Below are 7,557 nucleotides of genomic sequence, written 5' to 3' on the forward strand. Positions count from 1 at the left end.
CAATAGAAAATATGTGATAAATAGAACATTAAACTATTTTAAAGATATACTTTAGCAGAATAAAAACGTGCTTTCACTGGTATCATAGCATGTCTAACCCATTCCAGATTCCAAATTCGCTATTCCAATAAGATAAAGCAGGAATTAGTTAACATTGTTATCCTGGAAGTTTAGAATTGCTCTTTTGTTAATATTGCTACTGTAAAAAAACACTCTTTTTAGTTAATTTTCTCCAACATATAATGACAGTCTTAGGGTAAAAATTGCAAAACTTGTGGTCCAATAAGAAGGGAAAAATTTTTAAATATTTATTTATTTACTTATTCATTCATTCATTCATTCACTCATTCATTCAACTATAGACAAAGGAGAAGAGAGGGGAAAAGAGAGGGAGAGAAACATCCAGGTGTGCTTGCCCCTCATGCATCATTTATGGGTGACCTGGCCCAAAACCCAAGCATGTGCCCTGACTGGGAAATGAACCGGCAACCCTTTGGTTCACAGACCAGTGCTCAATCCACTGAGCCACACCAGCCAAGGCTAAAAAATTTAAATTAAAAGGATTTGGGGAAATTGTGGCAACAACTGGATTCTCATAGCCAGTACAAAGTCTTCCTGTCTGTCCCTACTACTCAGTGAGGCTACTCAAGAATATAGGACCAGCCCTGGACCGTGTGGCTCAGTTGGTTGCATGTTGGTCTGCAAAGCAAAAAAGTTGCTCGGTAGATTCCCTGTTAAGACATGTGCCTGGGTTTTGGGTTTAGTCCCTGGTCAGAGCAAATAACAGAGGCAAGCACTCAATGTTTCTTGCTTGCATAGATGTTTCTATTCCTCTCCTTTCTCCCACTTTCTAAAAGTAAAATCCATGAGGAAAAAGAAGCAGTGTAGAATCACATATAACATTCCCCAAGTGTGTCGACCAGCCGGGGAGAGCAACACCGAAGTGCTGCAGCTGCATAGCCCAGTCCAGATGAGGCTGGGGCAGGGCTCAGCTTGGGGGACAGGATGCTGGTGTGGGGGGTGTTGTGGGACCACAGCTCCCGAGCCTCTCACTGGACTCTCAGTGAGATAAGTCAGGCCTACAGCCTTCTGTGCGATCTCAGCAGCTGGATGGAATGGCTACCTTCTCACTCTATGGAAGGATTAGTGCTTCTCTCAGATTCTCCTGCTCTGAGCGGGGCTTATGAACCTCAGGGGTCCTCCCTGCCCCTTTTCTCTTTGAGAGGTCTCAGCCTGAGGCACTTTCAACCCCAAATCCTGGCAGTGACGGGGTCATTTTTTCCAGTTCTCTCCTTACTAACTCACCATTACCTGAGGGGAATCATCATCTACAGCTACATTAAGTGCTGAAAGAATTCAAACCTAAAACATTAAGGGTCTCAAACTCAAGTGATTTCAAGGGTCAGTTACTTAAAATAAACACATGAGAATTAATATACTGTTGTTATAGCATACAGAGCAGTGAGAATTTATGTAATTTTTTTCAAAAACATGGTTTGGGCCAAACACATCAAGTCTTTGGATTAAATCTAGGCCATAGGGTTCATTTGTAACTCCTGAATTTTATACTGACACTATGTGAGGAATAAACGTACAACAAATTACAATTATACTTGCAAGGTATAATTAAAATGAAAGGAGGAAGTTTGAAAAAGGGCAACAGAGTTGAAAAATTAGAATGATTGAAAGAAACAGGAGAGACTATGATCGAGAAATCTAACTGGCATTTCCTTGATAACTAGTGTTGTGGAATACCTTTTTTTTCCATGTGCTTTTTGCTCATCTTTATATCTTCTTTTGTGAAGTATTTGTTCAAGTCTTTAGTACATATATTTTGCATATTTCTGACTATTTATTATTAGTTTGTGGAAATATATAAGCTGAAAATAAGCTTCCTTTTTTAGATATGTGTATAGCAGATAATTTGCCCGAGTCTGTAGTTTACCTGTCTTTTTTGAAATATTTTTATTTGATGAAGTTTTTAAAATTTTATTTATTTAATTGTTGTTCAAGTACAGTTTTCTGTCTTTTATTCCCATCCCAGCCCATCCCCCCCCAGTGCTCTCCACCTCCCTCCCATTTCCACCCCCCTTATTTTTTGTCCATGTGTCCTTTATACTTATTCCTGTAAATCCTTCCCCTTTTCCCCTGAAATTCCCTCCCCTCTCCTCTCTGATAACTGTCAGCCTGTTCTCTATTTCAGAGTCTTTGGTTATATTTTGCTTGCATGTTTGTTTTGTTGTTTAGGTTCCTGTTAAAGGTAAGATCATATGGTATTTGTCTTTCACCACCTGGCTTATTTCACTCAGCATAATGCTTTCTAGTTCCATCCATGCTGTTGCAAAGGGTAGGAGCTCCTTTCTTTCTGCTGCATAGAATTCCATTGTGTAAATGTACCATAGCTTTCTGATCCATTAATTTCCTGATTTAATCTTACAATATATACTTTACTGATTCTAAACCCAAAAATCAGGTGAAATAGAAAGAAATTGAAAATTCTAATAAATAGAAATATATGTATGAGTAGTGGAAAATCCATGTTGTTAAAAATCAATTATTTCATTCTCAGTTAAAGCATTTGAACAAATGACAAAAAAAAATCTAATATTCTTGTTAGGTGAACTGTGAGAGATAAAGAACAAAAGATATTACATTCTTAAGAAAATCTAAGCCCTGGCTGGTGTAGCTCAGTGGATTGAGCGTGGGCCTGCGAACCAGAGGATCGAGGTTCGATTCCCAGTCAGGGCACATGCCTGGGTTGCAGGCGGGTTCCCTGCAGGCTAACTCCCAGCAGGGGACGCACAAAAGGCAACCATACATTGATGTTTCTCTCCCCCTCTCCTTCCCCTCTAAAGATAAATAAATAAATAAAATCTTTAAAAAAATTTTTTAAAAAATCTAAAAACACTGTATGTTTCATAATTTCTTGTGCTTGCTTAATACAATACCCATAGCATGGAGTTTTTTATTATGTTGAAAAAGATAAAAAATAATTAAAAATAATAACTATATCTTTGAAGAGAGCAAGTAGAAATGAATGATCATCTAGGATATGTGAGACAATTTAGATAGAAAATGTTAATGTTTCAGAAGACTCAGAAATTGGCACCCCTGTACACTAGAAGGAATAGGTATTTATTCAACCCAGTAGAAGGGAAAATTGCAAACATGATCATATAATTCATAAGTGCCTCCCACTTGACCTTTTAAACAATTAAATATTTTAGACATTGAGACAAATTGTCACTGCCTCAAATGCATAATTTAGGTGAGCAGGTGTTTGTCTCTGTAGCATTTCAAAACCTCTCGGTGCAAGACCATGGGAAATGTGCTCAGCTCACAGAAGACAGCTTAATCACCACTGCCACAGTGTAATCGCACAAAAAAAGTTTTGTTTGATTATTATTTTTCTGAGACTCAGCTTCCATGAGTTTCTGACCTGGCTCTCAAAGTAAGAAATATAATAAAAACAGAAAGTGTTATTGTATCTCAATATCTCTAAAAAATTGGGAAAGGAGGTGACAGAACTTGTAAGCCTACACTGCTCTATGGCACTATCAGTAAAGAGTATCAGCATGTCGGCAAAGGACATAGAATGGCTTCAGTCTATGAAGGTTCCAGAAAGTCAGAGACAGTTTCATCATATGAAGAGTTTAGTGAACAGCAGAGGTCAGCTTCAGCAGACACACGCTACACTTCAATGGGTCCATCACACCCAAGGCACCACTATAAAGTTAAGAGGACTGAATGGTGGTGAGACAGTTCTTAGAATTTCCATGAAAATGTGGAAGCAAGACTCTGTAAATAATCCTGATAGATCTAGATAGTTTAGAAATACTTGAGACAATATCAGTTAGGGTTTTCTGTTTGGAAAATACACATAGCAACTCAAGTGATGCGACAGAAATGAAACACACTAGAGCAGTGAGGTTAGAAAAGGCAGGTGATACCTCCCAGAATCAAGGGGAAGGTAGAGAAATTGGATAAAAACCAGTAACATCTGGGCACCCATAGACTGTATTTAATACATTTATAGTTATAGAGCCTAGGTTTTTCATTAACTTCACTAATTACTGAGAGTAAGTTACATTTTAAACCCTTGGTTCAACACTGTGACTTAAACTGTGAGCAAAATCAGATGCATTATCTAATTCTTATTCTTCAAATGCCAAGAAACAGAGTGGGATAAAGCACCATACATATAATTATTGATATGCATAGTGAAAGGAACCAATTTAAAAATCTTGTGAAGAATGGACTATCAGGGTAGAAGAGTTATGAGCTGGGGAAAATCCAGGAAGACTGGAGTAGCTTGGGGCTGGTACCATGGAATCTGTAGTGATGCTATTAGTACCCTCTCCCCCAACCCATCACCTACCTTCATCAGTGCAGTTACCCATCCCACAATTACTGTGAGGATTGGTTATTTTCCTACCTCACAGTTGCATTCTTTGCTTGAGAATTGTCCCTGGGTGCTGCCTGGTCTAACAGATCATTACTTCCTACTCTAAGAGGAGAGCTGGAGGTTCATAGCTGACTGACCCAAGGGGATGAAAGGCTAGTTCCTTTGTGAAAAGATTGAACCAACTCAGGTATCATTTCTGCCTTAAAGCCACACTCTCCTATTGCTACTCTTAACTTGCTATTGCTACTCTTATTGCTAACTCCTATTGCTACTCTTATTGCTGCTTGAACCCACTACTGTTGTCTTGCTCTCACCCTCTTAGGTTCCTCTTTCATAGTTTTATAAGCACCAGCCAAGTTTCTCTATTATATCTGTGCATAAAAACACTAGCAGCCATGTCTGAAGTACTTGTTGATGATGATAAAAGACCCCATCAAAATACCATTTCCTATGTATCTAGATAAGACCATTTCTTTAGTAGTCCTTTCTGTATGAATGCTCTAGTGCAAACTGTGTGTTGACATTCAGCTTAAAGAATAGTTATGGACTGTGGAGAAATAATATGAGTATATAAGGAAACATTTTTCTCCATGAAGCGCAGTCATAATTGAAAGTAGCTTTGCTAAACATTGGTTATCTACATCAAGTACCAAATAAATTCTGTGTATATGCACTTTGTGAGTAATATGTAGTGAGATGTTTTACTTTTTAACTAATTCTTCATCTATAATTACCATTCCCTTCATGTTGTTAGATTAAATTTCACATTTGCTTCTGAGGTCACACGAAAACTCATCATTTGAATGAATTTGCCCAGTGCAGGAGTTTGTAGGCCAAGGCACACATATATTTTACCTGGTACCATCTCACACTAGTTGAATTCATAGAAATTTTAGGGACTTTTAAAGGGTGTACACTGGGATAAAGGAGAAGTCAAGGCACCCTTACCTGTATCTCAAGGATTAAGGGAGTCATCACCTGATATCTTATTAATGAATACCCAAGATGGGTACAATAAAGGGAAATGTGTTTAATTAGAAAAGAATAATAATGCAAATTTGGTCAATGTGCTAGCTCATTTTCAGTCACATAACTAATGACTAGAGTACATTTGTAGTAAAGAAAGTCGACATTACCATTCTACTCTTGGATCCTTGTGAATGGACTTCACAGCCCCGATATGACCCTCACTAACTTTCAACACTAACATTCTTCTGCTATAAAATGAAGTTGCTCCTTCCTGACGATGCTCCCTTCTCAAAGGGGCAAGTGTTCAACCTAAGGGTCCTTCAACAAATGGCTGGATAAAGAAATTACAGAAGATATATGCAATGAAATAATATCTAGCCTTAAAAAAGAAGGATATGCTGCCATTGCAACCACATGGGTAAGCCTGGAGGACATTCATACTGAATAAAAAATGCCAGATACAGAAAGCAAAAAAAAAAGAAAACGACATGGTCTTACCTATATGTGGAGTCTAAAAACTGGAATACATAGATGCGGAGAGTGAACACTCTTATAAATGTAGCATTGTGGTAGGAACAGTATAAACCAAATGGAAGGGAGCATTTGTAGAGGTGTTATATCTTACTTAAGAATTTTTTTAAGATAGCAAATAAGGCCAGTATAGTATTAAGTCAAAATCCATCCATCTCAGAAAATTCCTTAAGCTGTACCTAATGTTCATTATATGTTGTTTATTATATTTATATATGTGTATATATGAACCTATATCTAAATATGGACTTACCAATATATGATATGTATTATAATATAAAGTACATGTTAAATATATTCTACAATATTTTAGTTGATAAAAGAGAAAACAAATATAATTGAAATTATGTGAGTTAAATGCTCAAAAATACTATAAAGTTTTATGTATATATATTTAAAAATTCTTAATATGTATTTTTTCTGATTAAAAAATAAATAATGAACAAGTTGGAAAGAAAAGTGCAGGTAGTGATTATTCCAATCACTTAATTATTGAAAAAACAGGAAGTGCTCTGGATTGAGAATGAGGACTTTTAAACACAATTACTTTGGAAAAGTTGCATGAAAAAATAATTTCATATCTTGTTACTTCAATTTTATCTTCTCAAACTCAGATTTTTCTGACCCAACACAAATGAAATTTTTGCTACTTGATGTTCATTCTCCAGATTCTGTTTATGATGTGCTAGGTTAACCATTTTAAATTCTCCATTCCTGTCCCAAATGTCAGTGAACTAATTTGACAGGATCTGACTTTTTTCACAGATGAATGCTGATCCCTGGCTCCAGCTAAGTCATAAATGCAGGGCCACAGGCAGAACCCTTTATGTGGCTCTGCTTCTGTTCATAGTGAAAAATAAAAGCACAAAAAAATAGAGATTTTTCTGTTGTTCTAAAAAAATAAAGCTTTAACTCATCATCTTTTGGTCTTTGACCATTGTCACGTCCAGCTCCGCCAACCATGCTGTCTGACAAAGTCCAAGCGTGGGGAGGACGACTTCAAAGAAGCGTGTTTCGGCCTGGCGGACGTGGCATGAATGGATGTGTGGTGTTGATTTTAATCTTGCTGTCTCTTGGTGTTCTAACCTTTACCTTTCTGATAATTTGGAATCTCCTAGAAATGCTGACCATTCTCAGAGCGGAACAGCAACTAGGTCAGGCTGAGAACAATATCGCCTTGGCCTTTCCCCAAAATAACACCTCCTTCCCTGACCGGATTAAGCAACTGTAGGATATGATGATATCAGCTAGTAGGGGGCCTGGAATACCCAAGGCAGCCTCCTTAAGTAAGTCCCGAGGCAAATCCCCTCTAATGAAATAGCCCCTGAATGTCTAAAGTTGTTGGAATAACAGCCCCTCCTTTACCTTGAATAGGGACATATATCTATTAGAATTAGACAGGCAAAGAAATAGGAGAAGCTAGTTAGCTATTAAGCATATAGAAAACAGTTACTAGGGAGATAGAGTTTATAGTACACAGAGAAATATTTTAGACAGAAATATAGATAGCTAAGTTAGACATTACAAAGGCTTATAATGAATTTCCTAACCTCTGCTCAGTCTAGCGTACCTGTTGCCCATGACAAACTCTGAGAACTTTAATAAACAATAAGATATTCAAACTGTGTAAATAGAGCTATTTCAAATTGTCT

This window comes from Sturnira hondurensis, unplaced genomic scaffold (genome assembly GCF_014824575.4).
Source record: "Sturnira hondurensis isolate 20B ecotype Veracruz unplaced genomic scaffold, ASM1482457v3 Scaffold0000167, whole genome shotgun sequence".
Classification (NCBI taxonomy): Eukaryota; Metazoa; Chordata; class Mammalia; order Chiroptera; family Phyllostomidae; genus Sturnira; species Sturnira hondurensis.